Here is a 19,970-nt window from a genome sequence, read left to right as displayed (position 1 = left end):
TATATATATATATATATATAAAATCTTCTTTATCTATTCATTTGTTGAAGGGCATCTCAGCTCCTTACACGGTTTGAAAATTGTGGACATTGCTGTTATGAACATTGGAATGGATGTGGCCCTTAGTCTTACTACATCTGTATCCATGGGGTGAATACCTTGTAGTACAATTGCTGGGTCATAGGGTAGCTCTATTTTTAACATCTTGAGGAGCCTCCATACTGGTTTACAGAGTGTCTGTACCATCTTGCATTCCCACCAAAAGTGGAAGAGGTTTCCCTCTTCTCCAAAACCTTGTCAGCACTTCTGTTTTCCTGTCTTGTTAATTTTGGTTGTTATAGCTGGTGTGATGTGATATCTCACTGGTTTTGATTTGCATTAACATAATGGATAATTATGTTGATCATTTTTTCATGTGTCTTTTAGCCATTTGTATGTCTTCTTTGTAGAAATGTCTATTTATGTCTTCTGCCAATTTCCTAACTGGATTATTTGTTTTTTTGTGTGTGTTGAATTTGAGAAGTTCTTTATAAATCTTGGATGCTAGCCTTTATCTGTAATATCATTTGCAAATATTTTCTCCCATTCCATGGGTTGCCTCTTTGTTTTGTTGACTTTCCTTTGCTGTGAATAAGCTTTTTATCTTGATGAAGTCCCAATAGTTCATTTTTGCTTTTGTTTCCCTTGCCTTTGTAGATGTGTCTCGAAAGAAGTTAGTGCAGCCAAGGTCAAAGAGGTTACTGCTTATGTCCTCCTCTAGGATTTTGATGGCTTCCTGTCTCACATTGAATTATTTCATCCATTTTGAGTTTATCTTTGTGTATGGTAAAAGATAATGGTTGACTTTCGTTTTTCTGTATATAGCTGTCCAATTTGCCCAGCACTATTTATTGAAGAGACTGTTTTTTTTTCCCCCACTGGATATTCTTTCCTGCTTTGTTGAAAATTAGTTGACCATAGAGCTGAGGGTCCTAAGAGTCCACATCTGGGTTCCCTATTCTGCTCCATTGATCTATGTGTCTGTTTTATGCCAGTACCAAACTGTCTTGATGATGACAGCTTTGTAATAGAGTTTGAATTCAAGCATTGTGCTGCCCCCAGCTTTGGTTTTCTGTTTCAACACTCCCCTGGTGATTCAGGGTCTTTTCTGGTTCCATATAAATTTTAGGGTTGTTTGTTCCAGGGCTGTGAAGAATGCCAATGATATTTTAATGGGGATGGCATTGAAAGTATAAATTGTTCTGGGCAGCATAGACATTTTAATAATGTTTATTCTTCTAATCCGTGAGCATGGAATGCTTTTCCCACCTTTTTGTGTCTGCTTCTATTTCTTTCATAAGTGTTCTATACTTTTTAGAGTATAGATCATTTACCTATTTGGTTAGGTTTATTCCTAGGTATCTTATGGTTTTTGGTGCTATTGTTAATGAAATCAATTCTTTAATTTCTCTTTCTGCAGTTACGTTGTTAGTGTATAGAAGTGCAACTGATTTCTGTGCATTGATTTTGTATCCTGCTACATTGCAGAATTGCTGTATGAATTCTGGTAATTTGGGGGTGGAGTCTTTTGGGTTTTCCACATAAAGTATCATGTCATCTGTGAAGTGAGAGAGTTTAACTTCTTCTTTGCCAATTCGAATGCCTTTAATTTCTTTTTGTTGTCTGATTGCTGAGTCTAAGACTTCTAGCACTATGTTGAACAGTAGTGGTGAAAGTGGGCATCCCTGTCGCATTCTTTACCTTAAGGAGCAAGCTCTCAGCTTTTCCTCCCTCATAATGATATTTGCTCTAGGCTTTTCATCAATGGTTTTTATGATATTGAATAATGTTCCATCTATCTCTATACTCTGAAGAGTTTTAATTAGGAGCAGAAGTTGTACTTTGTCAAATGCTTTTTCTGCATCAATTGAGAAGGTCATATGGTTCTTGTCTTTTCTTTTATTGAAGTGTTCTATCATGTTGATTGATTTCCAAATGCTGGACTAGTCTCGCATCCCAGGAATAAAACCCACTTGGTCATGATGAATAATCCTTTTAATTACTGTTGGATACTATTAGCTATTTTGAGTATATTGGCATCCATGATCATCAGGGATATTGGTCTATAATTCTCCTTTTTGATGGGGACTTTGCCTGGTTTTGGAATCAGGGTCGTGCCGGCCTGAAAGAAAGAGTTTGGAAGCTTTCTTTCTCTTTCTATTGTTTGGAACAACTGCAGTAGAATTACTATTATTTCTTCTTTAAATGTTTGGTATAGTTCTCCTGGGAAGACATCTGACCCTGGACTCTTGACTTTTGGGGAGGTTTTTTATTACTGCTTCAATTTCGTTGATGGTTATTGGTCTATTCAAATTGTCTAATTCTTCCTGTTTCAGTCTTTGTAGTTTGTAAGTTTCCAGGAAGGCATCCATGTTTTCCACATTGCTTAATTTGTTGGCACATAGTTGCTGGTAACATTTTCTAATAATTGCTTCTATTTCTTTGGTGTTAGTCATGATCTCTCCCCTTGCATTCATTATTTTATTAATTTGGGTATTTTCTCTTTTCTTATGGATAAGTCTGGCCAATGGTTTATTGATCTTATTAATTCTTTCAAAAAATCAGTTTCTAGTTTCATTGATGTGTTCTACTGTTTTTCTGTTTTCTGTTTCATTGATCTCTGCTCTAATCTTTATTAATAATTTCTCTTCTCCTGCTGGGTTTAGGTTTTATTTGCCATTCTTTTTCTAGGTCCTTTAGGTGTAAGGTTACCTTGTGCATTTCAGATTTTTCTAATATTCTGAGAGAGGCTTGGATGAGGCTTGGACCACCTTTGCAGTATTCCATAGGTTTTGGACTGAAGTATTTTTGTTCTCATTAGTTTCCATGAACTATTTAAGTTCTTCTTTAACTTCCTGGTTGACCCAATCATTCTTTAGCAGGATGCTCTTTAACTTCCAACTCTTTGAATTCCTTCCAATTTTTTTTTTTTCTGTGATTGAGTTCCAGTTTCAAGACACTGTGGTCTAATAATATGCAGAGAGTAATCTCAATCTTTTGGTATTGGCTGAGACTGAATTTGTGATCCAGTATCTAGTCTATTTTGGAGAAAGTTCCATGTGCATTCAAGAATAATGAGTGTTCTGTTGTTTTAGGGTGGGATGTTCTGTATATATCTACCAAGTCCATCTGATCCAGTGTGTCATTCAAAGCTCTTGTTTCTTTGTTCATCTTCTGTTTAGATTATCAGTCCAATGGTGAGAATAAAGTGTTAAAATCCCCTACTGTTAATGTATTATTGTCAATTTGATTCTTTAGTTTGGTTAACAGCTGCCTTATATAGCTGTCTGCTCCCATGTTGGGGGCATAGATATTTACAATTGTTAGATCCTCTTGTTGTATAGACCCTTTAAGAATGATATAGTGTCCTCCTATATCTCTAACTACAGTCTTTAGCTTAAATCTAATTTTTCTGATAAAATAATTGCTACCCTAGCTTTCTTTTGAGGTCTGTTGGCATGATAAATTGTTCTGGATCCCTCATTTTCAGCTTGAAGGTGTCTTTAGGTTCAAAATGAGTCTCTTATAGACAGCATATGGATGGGTCCTACCATTGTTTCGAATCTGCAACCCTGCGTTTTTTTCATGGGAGCATGTATGCCATTCACATTGAGAGTTACTACTGAAATGTATTTGTTGCCATCCTATTTTCTGTAGAATTCCTATTTCTATGGACTGTAAATTTCTTGTCTATATTACTCTTGGGGTCTTTCTTTTTCTATAGAATCCCTCTTGGTATTTGTTTTAGGGCTGGCTTTGTGGTCACATATTCTTTCTGTTTCTGCCCATCCCAGAAGCTCTTTATCTCTCCCTTCATTTTGAATGAAAGCCTTGCTAGATAAAGTAGTCTTGGCTGCATGTTCTTCTCATTTAGTACCCTGAATATGTCTTGTCTGCCCTTTCTGGCTTGCCAGGTCTCTGTGGACAGGTCTGACATTATTCTGATGTTCCTTCCTCCATCTGTAAGAAATCTCTTCCTTCTAGCTGCTCTCAGGATAACTTCCTTGGTTCTAAGATTTGTGAGTTTTAGTATTATATGCTAAGGGTGTTGGTCTATTCTCTTTCATCTTGGGAAGGATTCTCTCTACCTCGTGGACATGAATACTTGTTTAATTCCCCAGATTAGAGAAGTTCTCAGCTATGATTTGCTCAAATATACCTTCTTGTCTTCTCTTTCTCCACCCTGTCAGGGATCCCAATAATTCTGACATTGGAATGTTGCATTGCCTCATTAATCTTTCTAAATCTGTTCTTATGGATTTTAAGCTTTTTGTCCCAGGCCTCCTCCTATTCCTTCCTTTCTATCAGTTCATCTTCTATGTCACCAATTCATTTTTCTGCCTCATTTACCCTAGCTATTAGAGTATACAGTTTAGACTACATCTCATTCATAGCATTTTTAAGTTCGACCTGATTGGTTCTCATTTCTGGCCTTTGAGATTTTATATTGCTGCTAATGGATTTCTCAAGCCTAGCTATTGACTTCATAATTACTATCCTGAATTCTACATTGGACATCTTGCTTATATCCATTCCCATAAGGTCTATGATAGAGGTCATTGTCTCTGGTTCTTTTCTTTGTTGGGAGTACCTCCTACTAGTTGTTTCGTTGGTGGGTGGTTGTGGGGGTGTATAGAGTCAAAGATATCAACCACAATATAGGGAAGATGCACCCTGGTAAAATCTAAAGTGATCAGAATTCACCACTGAAAAAACAAAGCCAAAATGAAACCCAAGAATAAAATTTATAAAATTAAAAAATAAAAGATTAAACATTTTTAAAAAGAGAAGAAAAAAGAAGAAACAGAAAAGAAAAAAAAGAAAGGAAAAAAAGTGAGGCAGTAAAGGGAGGGGGGTTATAATCTCTCAATGTGGGCAAGGTAAAGTATTTCAGTTCTTCCTGGGTATATTTTGTTCTTATTGTTAGAGGACACTACTTCCCAGAGTTACAGGGAAAATAAAATATATATTTATATGTCATATATATATGTATATATATGAGAGAAAAAATACTACATTGAGAGAAAAAAATACTACATTGAGAGAGAGAAAATACTACATTGAAAGAGAAGAGAGGAAAAAATACTACATTGAATTACATTGAAGCTTATAACACTTATATCTATATATAAACATATATAGGTGTGAAAAAGTACAAGCTAAAAAGCTACTATGAAATATATCATATTGAACATCTAGCTGACATGAGAAAAAGTGAAAAATAAAAAAAAAAAACAGAAGAAACATGAGAAAGAACATAAAGAAAAAAATGCTGTATCTGAGAAATACACAAGCTATAAGGCAACACCTGGAGCTCAATATATTATTTTCTCCTGGTGTTAGGATTTTACAGTTTTATGGGGGAACCTAGAATTTTCATCCTCTTGTTCTTCCAGCTTGTCTTTTGTGAGAGGGGCTTGCCGCACTGTTTTTCAAGCAATAGTGCTTGGTCAGAGTTGCCCTTCCCAGCAGAAGGGGGCTGGGCTGCTTGGAAACCGGTTTTGGCCTTTTGTTCTCTGGCAGCTTTCCACAACTTTTTGGAGGGTCACAGCAAAGGAAATGTCCACACCCAGAAGTCTGTCCCAGGGCAAAGAAATCACAGTCTGCACTTCTCTGAACCCTCCAGAACATATAGTCTCCCTTTCTATAAGCAGAGCTGAAGACCACAGCCTCCCATGGGTGGTACATGCCCCCAATGATCCTCTAAACTGTCTATTCATGACCCTGGTTGTCTCCGTTCTTTGTGTTTCTACAATTGTAAGGGTCCTGGGTTCATGACCGCAACCTCTCAGTTTCTGGATCCTGTTTGAGGGCTGTTTTCGAGGCTTTTCCATCCAGCTGCTATCACTCTACAAGTTATTGCTGGTCCCTGGTGTGGGACACATTTGTGCTGGGGTGTTATATCACTTTCCAGGGGCCGGCTTATGGCAGCTCCCTACATCTTCTGTTTATCTTCTGATATCTGCCTACAGAATCACAATTCCGTCCTTCATACCTTGTGACTACCAATTTTCTGCTTGTAGAGATCCAGATATATATTCTTACATCTCAGGCTGATTTTATGAGTTGTTTAGAATGGTTTGGTAGATATACAGCTAAATTCAGGGGACCAGTTGAGTTGGACTCCCCTACTCCTCAGTCATCTTGCCCCCTTCTCACTGCTTTTTCCAGAAGTCAAGACTTGATGAAACACACCCAATGGAAGAAAGTCTGTGGGACTATCTAGGACTAGAGAAATACTTGTGGCAAGAGCAAAGGGTGAGGGGATGATTGGTAAGGAGAGCAGGTAGTCTGCAGCCAGTGGCTTAGGACTGGACTCATCACATTCTGTTATAACTACTTGTATTTCTGTGGTGTTGGTTGTTATTTCTTCTCTTTCATTTGTAATTTTGTATATTTGAGTTCTTCTTATTTTGTTTGATGAGTATGGCTAGAGGATTATCAATTTTCTTTATCTTTTGAAATAATCAATGCCTGGATTCATTTATCTGTTCAATGATTTTGTTTTTTGGTTTGTGAGTTTGGTGTCGGTTTTTTGAGCTTTTTTTTTTTTTAGCTTCTATATCATTTATTTCTGCTCTAAACCTTATTATTTCCTTCCTTCTGCTGGTCTTGTATTTTGCTTATTGTTATTTTTCTAATTTCTTTAAGTATAAAATTAGATTGCCTGAGACTTTTCTTGTTTCTTGAGGTAGGCCTATATTGCTATAAACTTCCCTCTTATAACTGCTTTTGCTGCATCAGAAAGATTTTGACCATTGTGATTTCCTCCTCCTCCTCCTCCTTCTTCTTTTCTCCATGTACTCTGGTTTTTTCTTTGGTTTCTTGGTTGACCCATTCATTGTTTAGTAGCATATTATTATCTTCCCTTTATTTGTGGTCTTTCCAGATTTTTTCCTGTGGCTGACTTCTGGTTTCATAGTGTTTTAGTCAGAAAAGGTGCATGGTATGACTTCAGTTTTCTGAATTTGTTGACTCTTGTTTGTGATCTATTCTGGAGAAGGTTCCATGTGTGCTTGAAAAGAATGTCTATTCCTCTGCTTTAGGATGGATTGTCCTGAACATGTCTGTTATATCCATCTGGTCCAGATGGATTGTGTTATTCAAAGCCATTGTTTCCTTATTGATTTTCTGTTTGGATGATGGGTCCATTGATGTGAGTGGGGTGTTAAAGTCTCCTACTATTATTCTATTACTATCACTTAGTTCCTTTATGTTTGTTATTAACTCTTATGTATTCAGGTCTTCCCATGTTGGGTATATAAACATTTACAATTACTATATCTTCAAGTCAGATAATTCCCTTTGTTATTATATGGTCTCCTTCTTTGTCTTTTGTTACAGTCTTTGTTTTAATGTCTATTTTGGCTGGTTCAAGTATTGCTACTCTAGTTTTCTTCTGACATCCATTTGCCTGATAAATGTTTCTCTATCCCTTCACTTTCAATCTGCATGTGTCTTTAAGTCTGAAATGAGTCTCACTGGCAACATATAGGTGGCTCTTGTTTTTTAAACACTCTATTACCCTATCTATGTCTTTTGATTGCAGTATTTAGTCCATTTACAAAGTAATTATTGATAAATATGTATTTATTGACATTTTGTTGCTTGTTTTATGGTTGTTTTTGTAGTTTCTCTCTGATTCTTTCTTCCTGTCCTCTTTTTCATGGTTTGATGCTTTCACTTAGTGATATACTTGGATTCCTGCTCCTTATTCCTTGTATATCTGTTAGTTATTTTTGATTTGTGGTTACCACTGAGTTTGTATATAACATTCTGCATATAGTAGTCTATTGTTAAGTTGATGATCCCTTAAATTCTAACCCATTCCTTACTCCCTCTCCACTACATTTCAAGTGTATGTTGTCATATTTTCCATCCTTTTATTTTTGTGAATCCCTTGAATTATATTTTACAGAAATACTTATTTTTACTGCTTTTGCTTTTCCATCCTTTTATAGTCTCACTATGGTATTTCTTTTCCACTCAAAAAGTCCCCTTTAACATATCTTATAGGGCAAGTTTAATGGTCATGAACTCCTTTAGTTTTTGTTTGTCTTACGAACTCTTTCTCCTTCTATTCTGAATGACTGGATAGATTATTCTTGGCTGCAAATTTTTCCCTTTCAGCACTTTGAATATATCCTGTCACTTCTTCTGGCCTGCAAAGTTTCTCTTGGAAAATTTGCCGATACCTTCATTGGGGTTTCCTTTATATGTGATTGCCTTCATTTCTCTTGCTGATTTTATTTTTTTCTTTATCACTATTTTTTGCCATTCTGATTACTATGTGTCTTGATGTCACCTTGTTTGGTTGATTTTGTTGGGAGATCTCTGTGCCTCCTGGATTTGGATATGTTTCCTTCCCCAGATTAGGGAAGTTCCAGATATTACTTCTTTAAATAAATGTTCTGCCTCCTTTTCTTTCTTTTTATTTTCCGCTGGCATTTTTATCATGCAATATTGTTATGGTTGATGCAGTCACTGAGCTCCTTAAGTCCATTCTCATTTTATATAATTCCTTTTCTCTCATTTGTTTAGCTTGATTACTTTCTGTTAATGTCTTATTTTTTTTGAAAGATAGAGTACGTGCATATATTGTATACAACACAGAATACTATACTACAGAGGGAATGAAGTAGATCTACATGCTACTGGGATAGATATTAAGGGATTAAAAAAAAAAAACACAATGCCGAGCAATAGGCCATTACAATTTATATAAACAAGACACCTGCATATTCACATATGCTTATACATGCATGATCTATCTCTGAAAGGATATGTAGGTCCACTGAGATACTAGCAAATGAAGGGTAGAAAGGGAAATTACTTTACATTGTTTTCTCATTGACACTGTTTGCATTTTTCTTACTGCATACATATTAATACTAATTTTTTTTAAATGCCACATTTTCTTAGTATCTTGTGCTGCATTCAAAAGTAGGATAGTAGTTTTTGAGTTAATATTGTTTTGAAATTCCTATAACTTCATTTGTGCCTCTCTTCTCCCCTTCCTCACTGTTGCAAACCTGTTTATCTTCTAATTCATTAATTTGTTCCTTTGTTTCTTCCAACCACCCCAAAAAAGTATGTGGGTGGGAAAAGGCATGGCACTGCAAGCTTTAGGAATAAGTCCTCCTCCATAGGGGTTGCCCAGATGCCTGGGAGACCAAGGCCAGCAGTGGCTGTTATGCACAGTACACACAGATGGGGGGTGCAGTTTTAATATGGTGTATGCATCCTCTGTGGGAGGTCAGAGGTGCAGTGTTGGCAAGGTTTGTGTGTGTCTTCCAGGGGAGGGATCCAGAGCATCAGGACAGACCTGTTCTCCAGCAGGTCTGGCTGGAGGAGTGGATTGCTATATAAGGAAATTAGGTAGTGAGTGCTGGCACTGCTCTCCTTCCTACATTTTGTTGTGTGTTTATCATGAGGGATGGGGGAGGGAAATGGCACCTGCCAGCTCTTTGTTTCTGGATAAGTCAACTCTAAGATTAGTAACTAGCTCTCCCTCTCATAAGCCCCAGGCAACTTTCAATTATGTTTCCATGCTGTATCTCCATAGGCTGTTTGCTGTCTCTCTAAGGACATGTGACTCAGCTTCCAGTTATCTTCTGGGCTTTCTTCTCAGGGCCAAGCCTGCTGATTTTTAAAGTTTCAGGCTTTAAGTGTCATGGTTGTAAGCACTTTCATAGTTAGGCTCTTCTGATTTTCAAAGCCAGATGCCATGGTGATTTCTCTTCCCATTATAGGCTCCTGAGTGTGCTAGTCTGCTTCTTGCATCTCTCTGCACTCACATATCCCTTCCTTCAGTGGTCAGTCCCTTGGGGGTTAGGTTCCCACCAAGTGCTCCTGCTTCCTACCCTCTTTGATGTGGGGTCTTCTCTACATTTAGCTGTGGAATTTTTTCAGTCAGTCTTTGGGTCCTTTTCTGGGTTGTTTGCTCTTGTGTGTGTTATCTAATTGTGTACATGGGAGGAAGGGTGTTTGAGTTCCTCCTATTTCTCCAGCTTCCACAGAAGACTCTTTTTCTTATAATATATTTAATTTGCTCTTGTAGTACTTATTTTTTAAATTATTCATCTGTGAATGTTTTGAAATTTTTCAGGGTCACTTAATGATTAGATATTTTCCTGGTGGAGAGTGTTTTAGAGTTTTAATAATTTTCCTTGTTATCAAGAGTCATATGTCTGTGTATATGCACAGTAATTTAGATGTTACTTCTTTCCAACTGTCTCTAGTGGTTCACAATATTTAGGATGGTTCACAATACTCTCTCTTTTTCCATCTGTACTGCTTTTGAAAATTTGACTCTTTTGTGTGTTTGAGTCTGCTTCCTCTTTATGGAAACAAACTGGTTGGTGTTAAGGAAAAAGAATATCCAATGACACTTGTTAAAGATGATAAGGCAGATTTTATTCAGTGCTATCTAAATGGGTATAGGGCTCATTGCAATGAAATTTTACAGTGTATGAGATAGATTAGGCTCAAATCCCAATATATCATGGACAACTGGGAATTTATAACAAAGCAGCAGGTGGATTGAAAATTACTAAGAGGAAACATCAGAAGTAATGGCCATTCTGACTCAAAACCTAGCAGGATTCTTGATAAAGATAGGGTAAATGATTAGACATTACCAAAGGGATGGTATACAATGAAGATCCAGAGGAGATATAAAAAATGGTCAAATATTGAGAGTGCAAGGTTCTGTTCAAACTGACTTAGCAGGATTCTTGTCAAAGCTAGATTTTTGGGGCACCTGGGTGGCTCAGTGGGTTAAGTCTCTGCCTTCAGCTCAGGTCATGATCTCAGGGTCCTGGGATCAAGCCCCACATTGGGATTTCTGCTCAGCAGGGAGCCTGCTTACTCCTCTCTCTCTGCCTGCCTCTCTGCCTATTTGGGATCTCTGTCTGTCAAATAAATAAATAAAAAATCTTTAAAGCTAGATTTTACAAAGGAGTACACAGGTTGGTATAGGAAAATGTTTAGTGTCCTGACCAAAGTTTTGTCAAGCAAATAATCTTTGTCATTGGAAAAACATATTATCATTGTATCCTTATATTCTATAAAAGATATTTTGCTTTTACACTTCACATGAGTCCCTAGCTCTGGGAAAATATTCTTTACCACAGTTAATACTTGAGCAACACAGGATAGGGCCATTGAACCTGCATACAGTCAAAAATCCTTGTATAAATTTTGACTCCCCCAAAACATAACTACAGTTGACTGAAAGCTTTTTCAATAATATAAATAGACAATTTACACATATTTTATATATGTATTATATACAGTATTCTCATGATAAAGTAAGCTATAAAAATAAAATATTAAGAAAATCATAAGGAAGATCAAATACATTTATATCACTGTTTTGTATTTATGGGAAATATCCACACAAAAGCGGACTCATACTGTTAAAATCTATGCTGTTCATGGATCAGCTGTATTTCTGGCATCAGCAACCATGGGAATTTTCTCTATCTGATTTTCCCTATACCTCTTCAGTTCTACTGCTTTAGGCAGAATTTTTAGATCTTTCATAGATATGTTCCCATATGTTTTCTTGTTTTTTTATGTTATTTCTTAGTTGGGTCTGAGGAAAATAGAAAATTCATACTGTATACTGCCATATTTATGTTCAAATGAAAGTCATACTATCTCTTTATTAATATTCTTTAGTATTTTATTATTTTTTCATGGAATATATATATAATTGTTGTGCAAATATATATGAAATTTTAAATTTACCAATCTGTTCATAGTATGTTTTGTTCCAGTTTTTAAAGCCTATTTTGTAGCCCTCGGTAAAGTTTTTTAATGTTCCTCCTAAAGGACAACATCTTTCTTGATAAGCCCCACCTTCACTCCATAATGGATTTTTTTTACTACAATTCTCTGATTATAACTTTATTGTATTGAATCAAAAATGTCTATGAATTTTATATACCTTTCCTCCTTTTTGTGCAATCATGATTTATGATATACTGCTATCAAAGCGTCAAACATTCCACAAGCTAAAGCAGAAGAAATTGTGGAGGAATTTTTAGGTTGATACTATCAAAAAAAAAAATTTTGTCTTATCTTTCTGACAAGCAAAATCAACACAGGAAAAGGAACTGATTTTTTTTTTTGACCAATCAATGGAAGAGTTCTGTGAATGTATAAGATAATACAGGAAGTATTGCTTCTGTCACATTTATTTTCTTAATTTCTATTTTTCAGGGTTTTTAAAAAAAATAATTTATTTTCAGCATAACAGTATTCATTGTTTTTGCACCACACCCAGTGATCTATGCAATCTGTGCCCTCTCCAATACCCACCATCTGGCTCTCCCAACCTCCCACCCCCCGCCCCTTCAAAACCATCAGATTGTTTTTCAGAGTCCATAGTCTCTCATGGTTCACCTCCCCTTCCAATTTCCCTCAACTCCCGTCTCCTCTCTAACTCCCCTTGTCCTCCATGTTATTTGTTATGCTCCACAAATCAGTAAAACCATATAATAATTGACTCTCTCTCCTTGACTTATTTCACTCAGCATAATCTCTTCCAGTCCCATCCACGTTGCTACAAAAGTTGGGTATTCATCCTTTCTGATGGAGGCATAACACTCCATAGTGTATATGGACTACATCTTCCTTATCCATTCGTCCGTTGAGGGGCATCTTGGTTCTTTCCACAGTTTGGCCACCATGGCCATTGCTGCTATAAACATTGGGGTACAGATGGCCCTTCTTTTCACTCCATCTGTATCTTTGGGGTAAATACCCAGTAGTGCAATTGCAGGGTCATAGGGAAGTTCTATTTTTAATTTCTTGAGGAATCTCCACACTCTTCTCCAAAGAAGCTGCACCAGCTTGCATTCCTACCAACAGTGTAAGAGGGTTCCCCTTTCTCCACATCCCCTCCAACACATGTTGTTTCCTGTCTTGCTAATTTTGGCCATTCTAACTGGTGTAAGGTGATATCTCAATGTGGTTTTAATTTGAATCTCCCTGATGGCTAGTGATGATGAACATTTTTTCATGTGTCTGATAGCCATTTGTATGTCTTCATTGGAGAAGTGTCTGTTCATATCTTCTGCCCATTTTTTGATATTATTATCTGTTTTGTGTGTGTTTAGTTCTTACTGTAAGTCTTATGGGTTATTTTCATTTAATTTTTATGTATGATGTAAAGAAAGGATCCAACTTCATTCTTATGCATGTAGACATCCAGATTTCCCAACATCTTTTGTTGAAAAAATCATTACATTCCTAAGGAATGGCATTTGTGTTCTTGTAAAAATCTACTTGACAATATATGCAAGAGTTTATTTCTGGGCTTTCTGTTATATTCTATTGGCCTACATGTCTGTGTTTGTGCTGGGACACATTGTTTTGTTAGTGTAGCTTTGTAGTAAGTTTTGAAGTTGGGAATGTGAGACCCCTCTTTTTTCTTCTTCTTTTTTTTTTTCAGAATTAACAGGAAAATAATTTAATCTTGGTCAAAATAAAAAGCATAAGAGTAGAAGAATAAAATATTTGGCACAGATCATAAAATGATGAAAACTTTGCATAAGGTCATTTAAAGGTTTATGTACAACAGAAAAAGATAGCAAGCAAGAACAAGTTAAAAACAAACTTTTTAGGAGCTAAAAAGTAAACCAATTCAGCTCAAAAATTATTTTTAAAAATTAAATCTCTTGTTGTACCTCAGTGGCTCAGGCATTAAGTGTATGCCTTCAGCTCTGGTCATGATCCCAGGGTCCTGGGATCAAATTCCATATCAGGCTCCCTGCTCAGCAGAAAGCCTCCTTCTCCCTCTCCTCCCTCCACTTCTGTTCTTTCTTGATTTGTCTCTCTCTTTCAAATAAATAAATAAAATCTTTTCTTGTTTTGAAAGTGATTTTGGCTATTTGGGATCCTTTGAGATCCCACATAAACTTTAGGATGGATTTTCAATTTCTGATAAATGTGTTGGGATTTTAATAATGATTAAATTGAATATGTAGATTGCTTTGGCTAATATTGACATCTTAAAAATATTAAGTCTTCCAGTTCATGAGCATGGGTTGTCTTTCCATTTATTTCCTAAGATGTATGAAAGGCTTCTTTGTATGTCAAAGGACACAAGCAGTGATTTTAATTTAATAAACTCATGATTGTTGAGAAATACTCTTTAAAATTATAAGTTACATTGTTTTGATGAGATCTGCCTTGCACAATTTTGCAGAAATAAACTTCTGGTTTGGCCAAGCAAAATCATCACCTTCCTGTCCCACCTAATACAACAGTGGCCTATTATGCCAACAATTTCCTGTTGTATATGCTAAAGACATAGTTGAACTAAAAAGATAAAACATGAAACATGTGAGACAAATATCTATTTCTATAATATAAAAGGTTAAGGAAGAAAATCACATGTCTTGTGCTGATACTTATGTTCATAGTTCTGTAACTACATTGCATCTTGTCTTGGAATGTGAAGAGCTATGACTATTCTATTTTCTTCCATTTTTTAATTTATTAGTGTACAAAATAAAGGGATATTAATACTATAATACTAAATATTTACTTTATAAGGATCCCAAGGGAAGGCATTTTCTTGACTGAATGTAGTACAATATGAATTCTCTATATCTCCAGAAAATATCTGAGTTGCTGGTCAAGCTCAAAAGTGGGTTATGTAGTTCAATGAACTGGAATCACATAAAACCTCTTGTTGGATTATTAGCTGACAAGTCACTATATTACAAGGACAATTATACATACTCACACATATACACACAAATGCATACACTACTTTCTCAACAAAATGTCCAGAGACATCATAAGACTCTGAATAGAGTATACAATGTTTGAAAGGATGTAGTGGATTTGAAAGTATTTATTTTTCTCTGGAACATATTTTATTGACTTCAGCAATATGGGAAAAAATGCAATCTGTGTACTGGACATTTCAATATTCAAAAGGCTGTGTATTCATGGCGATAGTCTCGTGATAATTTGATCTATTTTTTTTTTGTTTTGTTTCATTTTTGTTCTTTGATTTTGTTTTTCATTAACTCATGCTATAAGCGTTTCATTCAAGTAAATCAGAGGTCTCATTACTCTGACTTTTGGCTTTATGCAGGGCACTTTTAGCTTTATAAAAAGCAGAGATGTAAACAAACTGCTTTCTAGTATCAATTTTTAAATGTGTAGACTTGTAACTTTGGATAGTCAAGATACAATATATAGCACACCCAGTAGTCAGGTGGTGGGACCTATAACTGACTTGTTATATTTAATTTTGGAAATATTAAAAGTGCAATATATATCTAACTTTGATTTTATGTAAAATAATGGCAAGTATGAATTTTTTTGCAAGTATTCTGGGAGATTCTATGTGACAAATGATAAATGTTGAAGCAAAAATTTAAGCTTACAACTTCTGTCTTACTTTGCCTTTTTTTGTTTGTTTGTTTTTGGCCAGGAGAGCCTGCCATATTTCCATTAAATTCAAAACGTACTTATCACTAGGTGAAAAACATACTTTTCTCCATATTGTATATGGAACTAAAAGGGGTTTTGAAAGTGAGGAGATTTCACTGGATGTGGCTTCCTGTTAACCTCTCGGTATTTTGGTGTCAGCTATACACATATTGACATTGTACAATGTTTTGCTTTATTGTATTTTTCTAAATTTAGTATCATTTGCAATGATTAATTATTCTCTTCAAAGTATTCGGCATCATTTAGTAGAATCATACTGGTAAAAAAGTAAATTGAACTAAATGAAGATTATTCTGTTCCAAAAACCAAAAAATAACTTCCTCCAAAAATGGAAACATTTTTACTTATTCTTTTATGAATACTAACAAATATCCAACCTTATGTATATGGAAGAAGGTATTTTCTGTAGATTATTTTTTTTTTTACAGAAGCATATTTAAAGTCACAGAAGCATGAAATCTCAGAGCTAAAAGACAACAACTATCTTCTATTCAAACATCTTACCCAGTCTAAAAAAAAATGCCTTTAATGGATCAACTCCCAAAATAGTTATATAAGGACCTTGGTGTACTTGCTCTCCTTCTAAAAAATGAAAATATGGTGGAAAATGAAACAAACTATTTCAGAATTCTGACAATTAAAACCACAGAAGAAACCGAACATGGTTTTTAAAACAAATTACTGAATCTCAGTAAGACAGCAATATTTGATATTTTAATTTTTATCTATTTCTATCAACTCTCCCTTCCATGCTTAGTGGTGCAGTAGTCAAAAGATGCAGACAAGGGAGAGACCTGATCTATTTTGGGGTTGTATTAAAAATCCCTAGAGTACAAAGAACATTTCATCAAAATTTATTGGTTCCTGGAAAGTCAGTATTCTCAATGTATGGTTACACTTTTATTGATTCAGTTATACAAATAATAGCAAATCATAAGACTAACTGTCTGATTATGGTTTCAGATAGAGTAAAATAGAGCCTTGCCAGGAATATATACTGGAATATATACTGGAAAACTAAGTAATGATAGAGGACTTTGGAAACCTCTGGCATACTTCTGACAATCTAATGTACTCACTGATGCAGAAGGCTATGCTCATGCCCAGTAAAGACCTATGAAGGGAAGGTTGCCTGAGTGGCTCAGTTGCGTAAGCCTTTGACTCTTGATTTTGGCTCAGGCCATGATCTCACAGTTGTGGAATCAAGTCCCATGTTGGGCTCAGGGATTCTCTCTCTCTCTCTCTCTCTGTCTCCCTTTGCCCCTTGAATTGTGCACTGTCCTTCCTTCTCTCTCTCCAAATAAATAAATAAAATATTAAAAACAAAAACAAAAACAAAAACATGGAGAATGTCCCAGTCACTCACCTCTGGATGATCAAAAGGCCCAGTGCAAGCAGGAAGCAAATTTAAGGCTATCTTGTAAACTCTCTGAAGTTTGGAAGGGCCTTTTCTCATATATATATCCCTTTGTAATAAGGTGGAAAACTTAAAGGAAAGGTATATAAGGAAATATTCTGATAATTCTTTACCTGACTACTAAATTGTCCTGACACAGGTATGTTAACTTGGAAGCCCAGGCTTAAAAACAAAACAAGAACTTAACAATGATGACAACAACAACAACAGCAACAACAAATGGGCAGAGTATTTAGTGTATAAAAACTTCCAGGAACATGAAGTCTACTTTATCAGTTAAATATCATTGCTAAGATAATAAGCAACAACAAGAGAGTAAATAATTAGTAGTAGTAGTAGTAGTAGTAGCAGCAAAATGACAAGAACAAACCAGCAAAAACAAAAGTTGGGGGATGGAAGAATCTGAAAGCAGACTTATATATTATCTAAAATATATAGTATTCAATCAATAATCAAGACATTCAAAGAAATAGGGAGTGTGTCAAATAAAAAGAGAATAAAGGTAGTCAATAGAAAACATCACTGAGTCACACAGATTTTGGACTAACTAAAAAGGACTATATTGACTATTATACATATTTTCAAGAAACTAAAGGAAAACATGTCTAAAGAATTTCATGAAAGTATAGCAATAAAGTGTTATCAAATAGGAAATATTAATAAACAGAGATTGTAAATAAAATTAAAAAAGATAAATTCTGGAACTCAAATGCAAAATTTGTGACAAATTCTCTCAGTTTTTCTTTACCTGGAAATGTCTTAATTTTTCCTTAATTTTTGAAGAAGAATTTAGCATGGCATAAAATTCTTGATTAGCAGTCTGCTTTTAAACACTTTGAATGTCATCCCACTGCTTAAAGACTTCTATGTTTTCTGGTGAGAAGTCATGTGTTAGTCATATCAAAGGATTTCTTTCATATGATAGTTTTTGTTGCTGTTGTTGTTGCTGCTGAGGTGTTTTTTTTTTTTTTAGTTTTTCTTACCACTTTCAATATTTTCTTTGTCTAAGACTTTCATTAATCTGACTATGGTGTTTCTATATGTGGGTCTGATTTACCCCTCTTGGAAATCTTTGAATTTCTAGAATATGTACTTTTAAAAAAGATTTTCTTTATTGTTTCACACATAGAGACACAGTGAGAGAGGGAACACAAGCAGGAGGAGTGGGAGAGGAAGAAACAGGCTTCCCACTGAGCAAGGAGCCCGATGCTGGGCTCAATCCCAGAATCCTGGGATCAGGACTTGAGCACAAGGCAGATGCTTAATGACTGAGCCACCCAGATTCCCTTAGAATATGTAATTTAATGTTTTACATAAAATTTAGGAAGTTGTCCTACATTATTTCTTCAGGTATTTTTTTGTTTGTTTCAATTTATCTCCATTCTGGGGTTCACTTAAACCTTAATATGCTTGATGATATCCCACAGGTCTCTGAGGCTGTCTTTCTCTTGATTTGTCTTTTTTTTTTTAATCTTTTATCTTCAGACTACACAATCTGTATTAGCCAGTTTTCAAGTTTGATGATTCTTTATCAGTGAGCTCATATTTGTTTTTAAACCCTGAGAGAATTTGTCACAAACAGATCTGCCTTATGAGAAATACTAAAAAAAAAAAAAAAAAAAAAAAAAAATTCAAACAGGAATGAAAGTATACTAGGCAATAACTGAAGTCCATGCAAAGACATAGTGAAATAGTATAGGTAACTACATATGTAAATAAAGAGGACAGCATATATGTATGTTTTACTTGTAATGTTTTTTTCCTTTTATCTATTTTGAAAACCAACTTCATAAAATGATTATAGAATGTATTGATGGAATTATAATGTATATTATGTAATTTGTATTGCCATAAGAGTACAAAGAAGGGGGAAATAAATGTCAGATGAATTAGAAATGTAAACTAACAATTACCTATTTAGCACAAAGTGGGCAGGAATACAAGAATGTAGAAACAAAAAGATGTATGACATGTAGGAAACAAATAGAAAATGGCAGAAGTAATTATACCCTATTAGTAAGTACATTAAATATAAATAAAATATTTATACCAATTAAAAAGTAGACATTGATAGAATAGATGAACAAAAATAATCCAAGTATATGCTGAAAGAAAAAAAAATATAGATAGAAAAGTAAATATGTTGAAAGAAAAATATTGGAAATATATATACTATGTGGGCTTTAACCATAAGAGAACTGGAGAGACTAAACTAATACTAGACAAAATATACTTTTTTTTGTTACAGAAAATAAAGGCATTATAAATGATAAGAGGGTCAGTCCATCAAGACAATACAAATCATAATGCACCTAACAACAGAGCTCCCAAACCCATGAAGTACAAACTGGCAAATTTGAAGGAAAAATAGATATTTCAAAAATAACAGTTGAGGGGCACCTGGGTGTCTCAGTGGGTTAAAGCCTCTGCCTTCAGCTCGGGTCATGATCCCAGAGTCCTGGGATCGAGCCCCGCGTCGGGCTTTCTGCTCAGTGGGAAGCCTGCTTCCTCCTCTCTCTCTCTGCCTGCCTCTCTGCCTACTTGTGATCTGTCTGTCAAGTAAATAAAAATCTTAAAAAAAAATAACAGTTGAGGGGCACCTGGGTGGCTCAGTGGGTTGAGTTCCTGCCTTTGGCTCAGGTCATGATCTCAGGGTCCTGGGATCAAGCCCCCCATCATGCTCTCTGCTCAGCAGGGAGCCTGCTTCCCCCCTCTCTCTCTGCCTGCCTCTCTGCCTACTTGTGACCTCTGTCTCTCAAATAAATAAAATCTTTAAAAAAATAGTTGAATACTTCCATATGCCACTTACAATAATGAATAAAAAACCTAAGCTGAAGATCAACTGGGAAATACAAGACTTGAATAATATTATAAATCAATTAATTTTAACAGATGCTTATAGAATGCTATACCCCAAAACAGTAGTATATACATTCTTCTCAAAGCCACAGGGAATTTTCTTCAGGACAGGCATATACTAGATCATAAAATAAGCCTCGTAATAATTAAAATAATTTGAAATTAAATAAATGTG

This window comes from Lontra canadensis, unplaced genomic scaffold (genome assembly GCF_010015895.1).
Source record: "Lontra canadensis isolate GAN:19392208 unplaced genomic scaffold, GSC_riverotter_1.0 scaffold81, whole genome shotgun sequence".
Lineage (NCBI taxonomy): Eukaryota > Metazoa > Chordata > Mammalia > Carnivora > Mustelidae > Lontra > Lontra canadensis.
This window is presented reverse-complemented; position numbering follows the sequence as displayed.